Genomic DNA, 16850 nt, shown 5'->3' on the forward strand with positions numbered 1-16850 from the left:
ATATTTATCAATTAATGTACATGAGGGATCACGTCAGTCGCCCTGCTAGACAGGGGTCCAGGAAAGTAAATAATGTGGGAAGAAATAGCCAGGGAATTGTTATGGCTAGGCTTGTATAGGCCCTAGGGCTGATAGCCTAGTACCAACCTATGAACCTATGAACCTATGAATGTTTAAGAAAAATAAAATGTTGGCGAAAATTGTAGTCTGAAAATGTGAACGGTATACTGGTGCTTTCTGAATTTTAGGGTTTTATTTTTCAAGATGTCTCTGTAACTATAATTTATAGATGCAAAAATGAGTTGATCTTGCTTTCTGTAGAGGATAGTTGGCTGATGTACTCAAAGAGTTGGTAGTATGACATACTGCTGACTATTCTTATGGCTTAGCTGTCTATTTTCTGGAAAGGTGGGACTCTATATTAGCTGGTTATGACTAATGGCGGAATGTGATAACAGGATGTATGATGCTTAAGGATGATGAGGAAAGAAATTAATTTTTGGTGTGTCTTTGTTTGGTGAGTGACTACTGCTGAAGATATTGGATGCAAGCACTAATGCAATCTGTGGGACATATAAGTGCATTAAAGGAAGGTGACGTGAGATAGTAGTAGCTCTCCTGTGAGTATATGTTACAGCTGCAGTGACTGACACTGAGATGGAATGGAATGGAAGATTTAGAGATTGGATATGGCATATTGGTAATGACAGGCTATGTGGCAGTGATGGGGTTATAAGGTGTTGTTTTTATAATGATACACTGCCGTAGTGTAACAGAGTAGGTATATACTACCTGACTGCTGACAGAGTATTATAATGGAAGAATGATAAGCACCAGTTAAGCTGTGCTTGCTAGTATTTAGTTGTAGGTGCTCTGTTGGGAAAGGTATTGTATATCCTGATGGCTGATTAATGTATGTTACTGATAAATTTGAACATAGGTAATATTATAAGGATACAGTTATATTAAACTGATATATGAATTCACCTATTAGATGATAACAGGTTATAGAAAGGTAACTGATTGAAGGCTAACGCAAGAGACTGAGCATGACTTACAGTTAACGTGATACTTTACTGACATGTGAGTGGCATGTGCTGAGAAATGGACTCTGGATCATGTCTAGCCTTTTTTCTGCAGCCTTTTGGGCTGTTCTAACATTATAAAATAGATTCATAGATATTCCAGTTCTACTGAATCACAAGACCATTCTCACTTTACCAGTACTATCCTTCAGGCAGCCCTTCTTTTCTGCAGGATGGCCATCCTAGGAAAATTAATTGATACCCATCCAGAATTCTAATTTTAATTTAAAGGAAGTTAATGAGTTGCACTGCTTAATATCTGTTTTGAAGTTTATTACAGAGGTTTAGAGAGGGTAAAACCTATCTTTCCATCATGTTTTATTTATTTGTTGGTGAAAATTAAGGGTCCTGGTTCTAGTAATGATGGAACTATTGAATAGCCAGGGAAACAGGAGACCTAAGACAGCTGGATCTCTAATGGAGCAATAAGCAAGACAGAGACCTTAACTCAGAAGCCTATAAGATACTGAATAAAAGGATATAGCTTACAGCCTTAGTATCCTGCTACTTTAGGCCTGTGATCTTTTTGGTTTGGGACCATCTGTTTATTTCTAATTGTTTGATATGGTTAGTGAGATACATTTCAAAGGGGGCATTGTACTCCATTATTGGCCTGATCAATGCTGAGTACAATGGAGTGAGTACCTTTTCTGACCTTGATGATATTACAGTGGTAATTAGCTGGGCTAAATAAAAGGATTTCCAGACAACTGTTGTTAAGTGATGATCAAAGGAAAGGGAGCTATCACTCCAAGTACCTAGATACCTAATTACATTTTCATTTTGTAGAGGTGTGTTATCTAGACAATATGATGTTGTCTTCTAAAAGTGATGATACTATATGCTTTAGAATTATTTTGAGCCCATTTTTAGTATACCAAAGGTTTACTAGAGAAAGGTAATTCTGGAGGGCTTCAGTGTCATATGGTGACTAAACAACAAGCCTTAGTTTGTAATCATCTACAGACTTTGTTAGCCAGAGGCCTTGGTTCTTGGCCTGGGATCTCAACCGCAGCACTGAGCCCAGAAGGACATCAGTGGTCACCTTCATACTTTCATATGATGCCCCTGCAATTTTATCTATGTGGTTTCCATCTTTCAGCTAGCTTGCTATTTATCTTACTGGGACCGCTACAAAATCCTGAAAGCCCAAAATCCTGAAACCCAAAATGCTGAGACTAAAATCAAAACCATATTACTCTTTTTCAAGTATAAGCAGGGGGGCAAGCCTCCATGCAACCCCCCCATGGGGGGCTACACCCCCCATACCCCCTGCTACTTAAATATATCAACTCTAAGATTGCACTTAGTGAAGTACAAGAGTGTGACTACCTCCGAAGCATTTAGTGAAGTGCAGTCTCAGAGTTGAGACTCTTGAGTTGGAGAAGAGTAATATGGTTTGTCTTTTATTTGTTTCTGTATGTACTTGTGCTGAAATATAGTAAGTGTTGGTATCCTGTGTGTTTTCATTATTATGAGATTCAGTATTTTGAGTATTCGGTATTTTGAACTTTCAAGATTTTGGTCTCAGGATTTTGGGTTTCAGAATTTTGGGCTTTCAGGATTTTGTAGCCCTCCCATCTTACCACATATCTGTTGATTTTTAAAGTATTTAGCTTTTGTATAATGTCAACATGCAAAATGGCATCAAAGGCTTAAGACAGGTCAGGATATACCACATACACTATAATCTGTACAACCCTTTCAAAGAAATTTACCAGATTATAAAGCCAGGATCTACCCTTCACAAAACAAAACTGATTGGGGCTCAGTCTAACAAGATTTTTGATATCAAATTTTATGATGTCAGCTATAATGTCATCGGTAAAAAATTTCTCCAAAGCCAACTTCATGCTTCTTAAGACAGAAGTGGTGAACTTCATGACACCCATGCATTTGGACAATACAGCTACAACTGCTGAATCCTACACAAATGCACTCTATAAGCACTTACACGAGTGCATAGATCGTGCTATCCCAAACAGAACCAAGACGCTATCCTCCAAAAAAAGGAAGCCAATCTGGTGGTCCCCTGCCATAAACAAACTGTACAACAGAAGGAAGAAACTGTTGCAAAAGAGAGTAAAATCCCATGAGTGGAGGAGCTCCCTGGTCAGCCTCAGTAAGAAGCTGAGATCCCTTATAAGATCCTCCAAAGCTAGCTACGAAAACAAAATCACCATTAATTCTAAGGACAACCACAAATCATTCTATAGCTATGTCAAGAATCTCGATGGCAACACCTGGATCTGCTCTGAGTTACAGCACAAAGGCACAAAAATTACAGAACCAACTGATATTGCCAACATCCTGGCAGATAGGTTCAGTGCTAACTTTACCTGCCCCCTCATCCACTAAAGGGCCCATATCTATATAGGAAGAATGCATAGTCCCTGTAATCACAACTATGCAGGTAAAAGCTGCACTCTCTAAAGCCAAAAACACAGCATCTATGGGACCGGACAACATCCCAGTCTGCGTTCTACACGAACTTCAGAACAAACTGGCTCCCTACTTAAGCACCATGTTCAATAATAGCCTCGCATCAGGCTTTGTGCCCACTGAATAGCACACAGCAACAGTTATCCCACTCCCCAAAGGGGGAGCCACCACTGATCCTGGAAATTATCAACCTATTAGCCTGATGAGCCTGGTCTGCAAGGCCAAGGAACATATCATCATGGAACTCATAAACAAAGACATTGGTAACCACCAAACTCTGGATCCCACCCAGCTCGGGTTGGTGAAAGGCAGATCATGCCTCCTGAACCTGATTGACTTCTTTGAGGCAGTCACCAAAGCCATAGATGAGGGTAAGGTGGTTCACACAGCCTATCTTGACCTCGCCAAGGCTTTCAACACCATGCCCCATTCTGGAATTATAGCTAAACTCACTAAACTAAGTATAAATCCCTATGTCACAAGATGGGTTGCCAACTGGCTCACTGACAGAACCCACACTCTAAAAGTTTCAGACTCCAAATCTGACCTCAAAGCAGTGACAAGTGAAGTACCACAGGGTTCCATCCTGGGACCTCCCTTGTTTGGTATCTTCTTCTCTGAAGTACAGGCTAACACAGAAGGCCTCTAGCTAACGAAGTTCACAGACGGCTGCAAACTAGGAGCCATAGTCAAGTCCACAAATTATGTGGATATGCTACAGAAGGGCCACGCTGAGACTGATGCCTGGTGTCAGAGCCATGGCCTCAAGCTCAATGCCAAAAAGTGCAGTGTCATCCCCTTTGGTAAAAACTCTGTACCCATGAGCTACCACATAGGCAGCAATCTACTTAACACCGAATGTGTGATAAGAGACCTTGGGACCCAGGTGGACAGTAGTCTCTCTTTTGATAGTCACACCACCACAGTAGTCAGGAAGTTCTTCCACATGGCACACCTCATCATAAAAGGGTTCTTATCCAGGAAAAAAGAGGTCATTGTTCCCCTCTACTCGACACTCATTAGACCCATTATAGAGTACAATGCCCCTTTTGGAATGTACTTCACATGACATCTGCAGCAGCTGGAAATGCCACAGAAGTACCTCACAAAGAGGATTACTGGCCAAAAACAAATGCCCTACACTGACCGCCTCAAAAAACTCCAGCTTTACTCTGTAGCATATCACCTACTCCGAGATGATCTCTGCCTAACATATAAAGCTATATCAAACCCAGAGCTGTTGGACATGCTACACCTAAAGAAATCCCAATCCCACCGAGCTACATGCTCTAGGGACCTAAACCTTGTCACCACAATAAACAGAACATGCTGGAGGGATAGATTCCTGTCCCAGAGACTTCCCATACTCTGGAACAGGCTACCCATCTATGTCAAGCAAAGTTCTTCATTAGCTCTCTTCAAGAAAAATCTTGATGAGTGGATGGGAAATAGGAAATACACCCCAGGGATCACTTCTGTGTCTCTGCTCGACAGTGGCACAGGAAAATAACTTTCTTGGGTGGCGTAAGCCAGGGAAACTTTTTGGCTAGGCTTACGTAGGCCCTTGGGCCGATAGCCTAGTACCTAACTATGAACGTATAAACCTATAATGCTTTCTATGACTTTGCAGAAGAAGCTTGTAAGGCTGATAGGTCTGTAATTATTTAGTCTGGTTCTAAGTCCACCCTTATGGTATCACCATTGTTGCTCTCCACTCATCAGGGAAAAAATCAGTATCTAAACATAAGTTAATGATTTCAGGAGTATGTCTGCAATGACATGTTTTACATTATTAACTAATCAACCAGGCATATTATCAGCTCCCAAGGAGGAAATCTGTTGGTCTTGCATAGCATTTTTAGTAAATAATCTTTGGAGATAATTTGGAGCGTAAGGGATTGTGATATTTCAAAGCTTTGCATAGAAGTTTCTGGACTGACGCTGGCACTAAATTTGTTTGCAAGATTATCGACAATGTCCTTTGGGTCAGAATAAAAGCCCCATTATAAATACATTCTGAGCAATGTAGTGTATTGTCTCTTACTTTTCTTACATAGCTAAAGAAGGAGTTTTATCTATTTTTGGTTTCAGAGGCCAGCCTACACTTGTAAGCTGTTTTAGTGGATATGATAATGTTTGCAGCTTGTTCCTAATACTTTTAATTTTACCCTTGAAAAGATTTCTTTTGGCTTTACTAAATAATTTAAATAATTTATTTCCTTTACTGCATACTTTATTTATGATGGTGGACCATCAGGGTGGTTTGTATTTAAAATTCCCATGATGCTTGGTTTGGTAGAACGAAGTAGAAAGAAACTAACCTTGAATAAGATAATGACTGTAATGAGAAGGATGTTAAAAGTTGTTTATTGCATGTTTGATATAAGTGAGTCTAGTATATTTATTTCAACACAAATTTAAGACATAAATTGTGATGGACTAATAAACTGATAATACATTTTACTTACTGAATATTAGATTTTCTGGATTAAGATAAATGTTGTGATATCTGTTTTTTCATGATATTTATAATAAAGATTAAGCTTAAGTAATTTGCCACAGAACTTCATACTTAAAAAAAAAACTTTCCTCAAAAACCTTTTCTAATCCCTACTGCTTGCACTATTAATATCAATTGCAAGGGCATTATTTCATTTCTATCTAAGTTTACTATTTTATTGGATTTGTTAACTAGGTACTCCACCAGTATTTAATCACCTCTTTTCATGGATGACATGTGGGCAATGTTTGGCTGAGTAATGCACTCAGAGTAAAACGTTATGCACATGGAGAATTAGGAACTCAAAGTTAGGACTGTAGTCTGAGGCTTGGTACCAGCTCAATACATCACTGCTTTGTTACTCATCTGCTAACCAACCTGAATTGTCTCATGTTATCATTAAGTTTATCCATTAATAGTACATTTTTAGGGTATCACTCTTGAGGTTTATATATGAACTTGCTTATGTCATTTTCCATACAAGTGCCATCACAATCTATTTTAGCTTTGTTTGTATAACTAAGTATTCTTTGTTACCAGGTTACAACTACATTTAGCAGCAACAGACTGTATTATGGCTCAGACCATTATTTATTTGACTGTCGTGGGAGAATTACTTTCAGACCATTTTTGTTTATGTTACAGAGGTTGAACATTAAGTTAGAATACTGCAAATCCTGTCAGAAAGTTTTTGTACTGCTGCTGTAGCTATTTTAAACATTCCCTTTGTAATGAAATCCATAAAGGTCAAGGATTTGTGTGTATTTTGGCAAAATCAGCACTAAACTTGTAGATAGTTTTGTTATATGTAAATGTACCATAAGAAACTCAGAATCGCTCAGCGCAAAATTAAGTATTGTAGTAGCAACATCACACTAAAGAAATTTGCAAGTAATCAGTAAGTAATGAGAAATGGGTGTCAAAGCTTATTGTACATTAACAAAGTTACAGAAGGATGATCACAATTCAAACATCTTGATAATTAAACAGTCCTATATATATGGTTTACTATTGGCATTTTGAATCTGCTTCAGTTGACCGTTTAGAAAGTCGACCCGAAATGTGGAATTCAGAATGCCGAAAAGTAAACCAAAGTGACAATGAATACATCGACAGCCATGGATCGAGGTATTCAACATACCAGGAGGTGAAGTAACTCACCTCCTGCTATGCACATTAATGTACCACTAAATGGTACATTAATTCTACTATTTTGCAGGGAGGGTTGCACTCTCCACACCCCCTGCACATTAAATATACCAATTCTGAGATTGCACTACAGTGAGGAAATGGGATAATTACCAGTTCCTCACTGAACTGCAATCCCCCTGTACAATGTCGAACCCAAATGCTCGACTTACACTACCAATTCCCTGCAGTGTAGTGGATTCATTTGGGTTCAACATTCTGATGACTTGAAAAATGCAAGTCGACCTCATGCTGGTCGACCAATGCAGTTTCAAGGTTTTCGTTGTAAACCTATATCTCTCTCTCTCTCTCTATATATATATATATATAGACATACATATATATATATATATATATATATATATATATATATATATATATATAAAATTACATTTCTATGAAAATGTAATTTTGTGACTCCTTTTTCCCAAAAGTGCATTTTTTTGAAAATGCACTTTCGCGGAAAAAAATAACTGAAAAAAAACACATAAAAAAAAAAAAAAAACAGCACAAACCACATTTATGCAGGTGGCAAGCCCCCCTGTGCCTCTCATGTGGGGGGTGTGCCCCCACACCCCCACTACTTATATATTCTCACTCTGAGATTGCACTACAGTGGGGAAAAGGGAATATTCCCTTATCCCCATTGTGTCGCAGTCTATGCAACAACCTCTGTTGATGTTCACTTAGTTGCTTTTTTGTGAAAGTGCATTTTCAAAAAAATGCACTTTTGCAATAGGTCCCCTTCACATGATCGACTTTTCACAAAGTCGACTTTCTTATGGCCGAGACCATATGATTGACTTTTGAAAAGCTGACCATGGGGAAATGCTATCTCTGTACAGTGCGGAATGGGAAAATTAATCTCTTCCACACTGTAGTCTGATCTCAGAGTTGGTATATTTAAGTTACGGGGGGCAGAGCCCCCCATGGAGGGTGCAGGAAGGCCGGCCCCCTGCTAACAGTTTTAAGGTAAGTGTTCATTGTGTTTTTTTGTGTTTATTTTACATTGTAGGCTTTCCAAAAGTCGATCATATGGTCTCGGCCATATGAAAGTCAACTTTGTAAAAACTCAACCATGTAAAGTACACCCATATATGTGTGTGTGTGTGTGTGTGTGTGTGTGTGTGTGTGTGTGTTTGTGTGTGTGTGTGTATGCATGTGTATTTAGATATAGATATATAAAATGAAAGCTGTTCATTAAGGTTAAGGACAACTACTGAATATAACTGACTCCATTATGGTACAATAAAACAGAAAAGAATGACAGCTATCCCAATGTAAAATGCATGGCATTCCTAATACATACAAATTTGCCCAGAAACATCAAAGACGACTATGGATATTTCAGTAATTCATTCACCAACAAAAAATACTTCCTTCAATGCTTAAGGATCGTTTGTAATATATATCATCAGCAATCTTTGCAGTAAGCTCAGAGATAACTATGGGTATCGCTGCAAGATATGTACTAATAAAATATACCTGATTGCACTTATGGATTCTAATGGAATCTTTAAAGTTTCTAATAAAAAAAATATACAGGTGAAGGGCAATCATGGCTGCATCACCACAGCTAATGTTTGCTAACAATGGGCTTGGGACTTGTGTGGGAAATACAAGTAATGCACACACCCAAGGGAGGTGGGAGAAAGAAATGAAGATATGGAGTCTGGGTGAAGAAGAGGGACACACTGTTGGAAGAGGAAAATCAGAGGGAAAGTCAGAGGGGCATGGACAAATTATTTTGGTGGGAATAGGTCCTATTTTTTATTTTTTTAAGAATAGAAGGAAATGTAAAGAAAGGGAAAGAGGAAGAGAAGGACATCACAGCAGATATGCCCATAGAACAAATATTACAATACAAGACAGACAAAGGTTAGACAAAAACCTAGTAAGGACAGGTAAGTTGCACACATGGCACACTGCACAACCCAGGCAATGGAAAATTGTCAGATAGGGTGGGAATGCATACCAGCTATGGTGAAATGCAGAAAAACATATCTATCTATGCACTATCATGTTACAGCATGTTGCAAACTGTGTGACAGGCATACCTGGATGTGTATGACCAATAGTAAATGCATGTTGGAGGTTAATAAATTAGAATCACGGTATATATTGGATAAATAAATACATATCCAAGTAGTCCATCAACAGTAGAGGTGAGGTATAAAACATACACTTTCACAGATGAGAAAATGCAGGTCTAACAGTGCTAGATAACTCCAGCAGAGGACAGAACCAAGCTTATGACCATGCATGGGAAAGGCAAACAACCAAGCACAGTACCAAACAGAAGTACTGCAGAATAGCAAGTAAGTGTATACAGACCTCTCAACCATACCATATTACTCAGTATTTACATCTTTTGAGGGCAAAATAATGGGGTGCCGTGAATTCCAGATTGGCTCCCTCAATTCCCATAAATGTTTGACTGATGTCACCACGCAAGTGCATATGTGATAACATCAGCTTTGTGAGGACCACCACTCTGTTGAAATGTGGAGACTTATACTGCTAATTGGAATACCACCAGGAATGATTATTGGTTATCAGCAGCAGTGGAACTATGCAGAATAATACTATTTAAGACAGTTCTGCAGAGTCCGGCAGTCTGCAGGATGAGAAAATTTTCCTTAACCTCCAGGTAAGTAAAGAACCTATGCCAGCCTAACTGCAGCTAAGGAATCGGAAATGATTTTATGATCCATCTGCTGCAGCCTGCACACGTTTAGTTTTAAAAATAGTTAGTACCTTAACAATATTTGAGTGATGTGATTTCTGATGTTTACATGCTTGCAACTGTCCAGTTTTTTACAGAATGTTCGGATTTTTGCCTCCCTCTTTTGCACATCTAAATTATATAATTTGAGAAAGAAAGACGCAACAGGTCCTGACTCCCATCCTGCCTATGAGTCCCTTCCTTTACTTTCATACAGACTGTAGTGCAAGCTCTGATTTGTATAGTTTGCAACTTGCAAGTAAACGTGTTTTTTTTTTTTGGTTTTTTTTGTTACAGGAACAGGACGGGTTTGTATCAAGAGCTGACATTTCTAACAATGCATGCAATAACGTGAAGGCGTTTGCACAGACTTATGTCTACATTTATTTTGCAGTTAACTTTTTAGTTTGTGAATCAGTGTTTGCCACCTTTGTAAGCTTTGTCTGTTCCTGTATAATGTGCTCCATCTAATAAAAGTGCTTCTGCTGGGTTGTGATTGATGCTTGAATTGAAGTAAGTTATTTTAAAATGTGCAATAATTTAAGATAAATTGTTTGCATTCTTACCCAAAAGACAGCATTCTTTGAAGCTCCTCCTCCACTCTACCATCATCACACCCTTTAGGCTTCTTGTGCACTTTTGCAATATAAAATTACTTTTTGCTTGAACATTTAGTGTACTAAATCTAAATAGATTAGAACATTCTCAGTAGTCTTTTTTGGAGGGGGGAGGGAGGCTATATCCTGTTTATTAATAATTAAACATTTCTAATTTTTTTTTGTTTGGAAAACTTTACTTTTTCTCATTTATCCTGAAGTCAGGACACTAACAGTAATGCTTAACAGTGTCTGAGCACATCTACTGTGTAAGTAAATGCGGCTACATTCTGTCTTACATGCTGGTATCAGAATAAAACTATGAAATGCTTTGTTGCGGATTGCTTACCATTTTGGTTTTGGATGGTCCCATTTTATTAGCTTGCTTCTTTTGTATTTTGAATCAGTTTTCATTCCTTTGTCCTGCAGAGACATAGCGCCAGCACATCTTAATCTAATAACATAGAAACACTATTTGTTATTATCGTGAAATCAATAAGTAAATAAATAATGTTAATGATCCTTAATAAATGAAGAGCTCAATATCAAGTAGCCCATGCATTCTAAGTAGAACGCTGACAGAAATTATGTAATACATAGTGCAGTAGTCATGTTGTGTATAATAATTTGTATTTAGTGCAATAAGAGATGCTTTGAAGCTTAATGTATTAGATTAATTTTTTGCTTTATATTATGAAATGATAATGTTCAATAAATCCAAATATGTGGTGATTTCTGAAGTCTAGCTTCATGATCATTTTACTTTTGAACCTCATTATCTTACAGTAATAATTTGCACACTTCTGATTATAGTAACATCTTTTGAGTATAATGACAATTGCTTATACTGTGTACACTACCTTGAAAATTGTGGTCCTTTGGAAGTGCATTTTTGGAGGTCTAATTTTCATGCTGATAGCACTGCCACAATAATTTAGTTTACATTTTGCATTATGTCATTCATGGATACATGTTCTCCTTACTAAAGTAAAAAAAATAATATATATTAGTAGCATTTGGCTGTCCATTTGTGTCTAGCTTTAAATTTTAAAATGAAGGTATAGAATCATTTGACTTTTGATGATTTATGCCTGTATGTATAAAGCAGTATGTCTGGTATTCATCAGTGGTAATGGGTTATCTTTTCAGAAACTTTGTCATGTTACACTGCTCCACAAGCAGGTAATGGGTTTCCTTTTCAGAAACTTTTGTCATGTTTTACTGCTCTGATTGCATGCATCAAATATTCATTTAAAAAAATGTCAGGGTTACACCTATAAAGGAAAATAAAGTTTTCCATGGACATTTGTATTCAAATGGGAAATCCTAATTCTGGAAGATTGCCTGTTTAGGTTTTTGGATTATATGTAGGCTGAGTTGCCAGAAAACCACATTTTTTATGAGGAGTAGGCTAAACATATGAGACAAAAATCTGGACATTCTGCAAAATTCTGGAAGATATGGTCTCCATAGGATGTATATGAGGGATGGAGTGGTTTGTTACACACAACAGTGCTGTATAACAATTGGGAAAGGCTTGCTACAATTCTGAAATGCAAAACATTTATTTTGTACCATTTATTATGCTTAACTAGATATTCCTAGCTATGTTTTATATTTAACATCTAAGATTTATATTTCCAAATACTAATCTTTTGCTTATTTTGTGTTTCATGATCATATTTTGGTTGTCTGTTTTTTAGTTTGCATTTAAAAGTTGGTATCCCACAATTCCATTGGAGTGGATGGGGTTTCATAATTATGTATGCAAATGTTATGTTAATCAGCATGCAGATTTGTACCTGTTTTTCATGGGCCGTTGTCCAGATTTTTGATGTTTCTAGGTTGAGAGGTAGGAGTATACATAACCCAAATAGTTGTATAATGGAATGCATATATATTAACCTTATATGCCATGTCAAAGGTATGACAGGTGTAGATGTATATCTATGATTGTCAGTGACCTAAATGGAATGTACATGAAATTAAGGTCAATACACATATAGATGCAGCAATGACATGTAAGAATATTTACAAAAATATAACACTACAGCTTAATAAATACAGCATAGTGTGCACATGGAAGTCAACAAAATACACAGGTTAAACCACCACTATAACAAGAACAAGGATGTATTCCAAACAGGAACCAGTGTCTCGTATTCAGATGTCTGACATCATAAAATGGCCATACATTTGAAACATGTTCAATGTGTCAAAACTAATAAGTGACACTGGTCAATAAATGCAACAAAGGCAAACATATCTGTAAAATACAACAGGGAAATGTGTAGGTGGAAAGGAGATGGAAAACCTGAGCCCACATCATGGAAAAGCAGGACAAGGTTAGTTGAAACACTACAAATTCATGTGTACAGCACACAGGGTACTCTAGAAGCAAAACAAAATACATTTAACCAAATGGAAAATGTATGTCACAAGAGTAGAGTGACTGCTGATGTCCACAGAACTGTCCAAGTATAACACACACATACATAGTAATGTGCAAATCATGTCACATCAACATGCATAGGTAGGCTAGCTAAGAATTTCAGTCCTATAGACATATACTGTCATGCAAATGTTGAATAAAAAAATGCAAGGAATGTGTCACCCATCCTGATCATTATTGAGCAGAGTATGCTCCTGTGAGCATCATTACAGGATATCAGCAGTAAGTCAGTGAATGCTTACATGTCATAGGTACAATTGCGTGTCAATTTGGCTCCAGCTTTGTGCACACGCACAGTCAGTTAAAGTGTACAACTATTTGGGAAAGGTGTGAAATTATGTGAATAAGTAATGGATGAGGAAATTTAAGATATAGCAAACAAGGCAAAGGTACTGTTAAAGAATACATTATTTGTAGCACTGTGTATAGCTTAAGGCTACATTGCTGTTTGATTTAGTCAAAAAAGGAGAACTGTGTATAGACATGATTAACCTGTATATGATCCCACATGACATCAGTATTGCCAACCCATGACATACAACACCACATCATGCCAGTAGGACATTCATGACAACTGTCATCCAAAACACATGTGGAATGATATGTCCTTCTGTTGCACATACATAAAATGGCAATACACATTTCCTAGCCATAGCACAGTGGTAGTGATGGATTATGGATAAAATATGTTGTCTGTCATTTGCCCCATTAAAACAATGTTTACAGGCTAAGTCTTACAGTACTAGCTGAAGATTAACTGCACCAATGCATGGACAGCTGAATGTGAGAGGAAAGTGTAATGTGTTAATGTGTGTCATGCACACACTGAAACAGAAGTAAATGTCACATGACAATAACACATAAGCATGACAGCTACATGATATGCATGCACAACAGTGCATATACATTCCAATCAATTATATGGTAATCAGCATATTGGTAGCATAACACAAGTGGAGCATGCAGCCAATACTAATGGACCAGAGGGATGAGGCTGATGTGGTTGAGACATACGAATGACCTCACAAGCTATCTCCCTTAATCAATTTGACATAACCCATGCCATATGCTGAAAGAATATCCCCATCATGTTCCTCATTTGTGTTTGAAACACATCAGTCACAACCTCCTGGAACTCCTCCAGATAATGATATCAGTTCCGGTCCTAGTGTCATCTCTTCCAGGCTATAGGCATGATGACTCAGGTGGGGGGGGGGGGTCTGGCTTCCACATCATCACTGTCGTTGTCATCATCACTGTCATAATTGGAAGGCTTGGGAAGTGGCCTGGCATGTGTTCATTATCATCTGATAAGGAGAACATCCACAGGTCCCAAGCTCTGTCAAGATTAATTGCAAAAACACAACATAAAAGAAAAGCAAATGTCTAACACTCAGAACATTACCATGAAAAGGACATAATATGAAAATGATGGAAATTTATACAGGTGATACACATCTTATGGACAGAGGTACCTTATAAATGCCTGGCCCTCAATGTCCCATTTGTAAACATGATGTCAGTATTCTTTTGTGAAAACCTGTATAGGCTTAAGACATTCGCTTAGGTCATTAACATTGTAAAAATGTATGAATGTTCATATCTAGAGACTGTACTGTCTGCATGTAATGATTTATATAAACAGCCACCAAGTATCATTGTTAAAATGAGGAGAAAGTAATATGACAAGCCATACTGCAAACATCTGAACCAGGAGGAAAGATAATTGGCTGAAAACACATCAATATAATTTATGTATTTATTTATTTTATTGCATTTGTTTACTGGGAACGTCCACTGGGCCTAAAAAAGCCCATTTTCAGTGCAGGCCCAGGGAGAAAAGCTCAAACAAGATACAGAAAAAATATAAACATTAATTAGTACAGAAGCAGAAACAGTGCTACAGATAGTAAATATAGTAACATATACAGAATATATACATAAAAGCAGGAATCTAGTTTGTTTGATTACAGTAATATATACAGAAAATATGGGTTAAAACAGAATTCAATTAATTCAATCAGAGTGGTATAAACACAGATATATTGATCAGTATTATTGTACCAGTATCAACAAGTGAAGATAAAAATAAATATGGAGAAAGTATCATCAGTCACTAGTAGCAAAAGACAAAGGAGTTTAGTAATCATATAAGGAGAGTGAAGAGGTGAGGTTACAGAGCAGTAACATAGCCAGGGAGAGTTGAGATGATTTTTACAACTGTAACAAATGTGTTACATGTTCAGTCACTATCATTTGCAACATATGAGAATGTAATATATGCTGTACTAACAGTACTGTGCTTGAATAACTGCATGCATTATCTACCTAAAATTAATACCAAGGAGTTGGCTGCAAAATGCACACATCTTGATGATGCTTGCTGATTCTGAACTGCTGCAAAGAAATATCTATCTGCACAAGCATCAGTAAACCTAGGCCATAAATGGGTGTTAACAAAAACACCCAAGGTGTTGTAGGCAGATACAGTAGCAATGTTGAACTGCAGACTGTGCTGATTATGAAATGCTAGAAAAGAATTGTCTAGCTGCACTAATGTCAGTAAACAATACATAACTGCGGATGTTCTTTTATTGATCACTGCTGTAGTAGTCTTACCTATATGGATTATGTCCTGCCGGAGATATAATAGTTGGCTAGCTTCAAAAGAATCAGGGAACCTTCCACACATGCAAACTGTCAAGCAGCTCAAGCTGAACTAACTAAAAGACAAGTTTGTCAGTAAAGCCCTTCAGAGTTTCCATTCCACTGAAGATGACTCTTCTCTGTGGCTTCTGAGGATCAGTCTTCCACTTGTGCTTTACTTAGCTGGGCTGATAAGTTCCCTTTTGTGAAAAAAAAAACTTCAATTTTCTTATTTTTACTGATATTTTATTGCATTCCTCTTCATGAATGTTATTTTATAGCTAGGGCTGCTGTATTTTAACAGATCGTCTTGAGATTGCAACCGACTTTTAAATAGAGGATTTGCTGTTTTCTGTCAGTTTAGAAATAATGTTATCTAGCTGGTAAACTATTTTATGTGGCAAAATTATTTTTATTTTAAGGCTGTGGGGATGCCATAGTGTTTGAAAATACTTTTTGATATATATATATATATATATATATATATATATATATATATATATATATATATATATATTTGTCTAGCTATATATATGTATATATATATATATATATATATATATATATATATATATATATATATATATATATATATATATATGTATTTATTTATTTTTTGTCAAAAAAGTTCATTTTGTGGATTGGTAATTTTACTGGCATTGTTGCTTGCTTTCCCCAGGATAGAGGCACAATTTTCAGCTTGACTGTAGAAAAGATTGTCACTTCCACAGTCAGTCCTTCTTCCAGCCACAAAAAGCACAAAGAAAAGTTAAGAAACGGCCTTTGCCACCACAGCAGGTTAGCAGTTTGCCTCATCTGCAACTGAGTGACTCTGCTGTGGCTATTTGCTGTACCTCAGGTCACTCATCATTTTACCCCAGATCCCTCTGGTGTAGCACCTACAACCACTATGGACCAGGGTTAGCCACATCCTCTGCAACTGTTGGGGTCCCATCTGGGGGCAAGGGAGAACCAATCTTGTCATTCCTGTAAGAGGGAAAAGGGAAGTTTTTCCTGATGTCAGAATGCTGTGCCCATCCCTGGGGAAGCAGCAGCTGCCATTTGTCCCCATTTTCCTGTAGAAAACCAAGCATGTATCTACTCCTCCTCATTAGATTTCTTTGCATAGGAGTATTTTACTGAAACTGGTTCTGAGTTTGATTCATACTACTGATCCTTCTTGTGCAGTAGTTTCAGGTAAAAGAAAGAGAGTTGC

Source organism: Protopterus annectens, chromosome 7.part1 (genome assembly GCF_019279795.1).
Source record: "Protopterus annectens isolate FY-2018-M chromosome 7.part1, PAN1.0, whole genome shotgun sequence".
In the NCBI taxonomy this organism is placed as follows: domain Eukaryota; kingdom Metazoa; phylum Chordata; order Ceratodontiformes; family Protopteridae; genus Protopterus; species Protopterus annectens.